This window comes from Sinocyclocheilus anshuiensis, unplaced genomic scaffold, assembly GCF_001515605.1.
Source record: "Sinocyclocheilus anshuiensis isolate Anshui unplaced genomic scaffold, SAMN03320099.WGS_v1.1 scaffold1240, whole genome shotgun sequence".
NCBI classification, from domain to species: Eukaryota; Metazoa; Chordata; class Actinopteri; order Cypriniformes; family Cyprinidae; genus Sinocyclocheilus; species Sinocyclocheilus anshuiensis.
Genome location: NW_015542555.1, coordinates 509804 through 510077, shown reverse-complemented (window position 1 = coordinate 510077; position 274 = coordinate 509804).

Sequence of the window (274 nt, the reverse complement as noted above, 5' to 3'; positions counted from 1 at the left end):
ACTCCTAAACCTACCAATACTAGGGGGTGCATAATCTGGCAGGGTGCAAATTTCGGCACTACACCTGAAATAAACAGCTTTCTGACACTGTTGTCAAAAACACCAACAGTTCTCATTTGTTTTTACATGTTTGTCCAAGCTGTTTTGTCAGTCAACAACAGACTAAATATACAACAAACAATGGTATGAATTAGCCTAAATAAACAAATACATCCTTAAATTAATCAAATTAATTCCATAGCATTACAAAAAACAGGTGCTCAGGTTATAATAC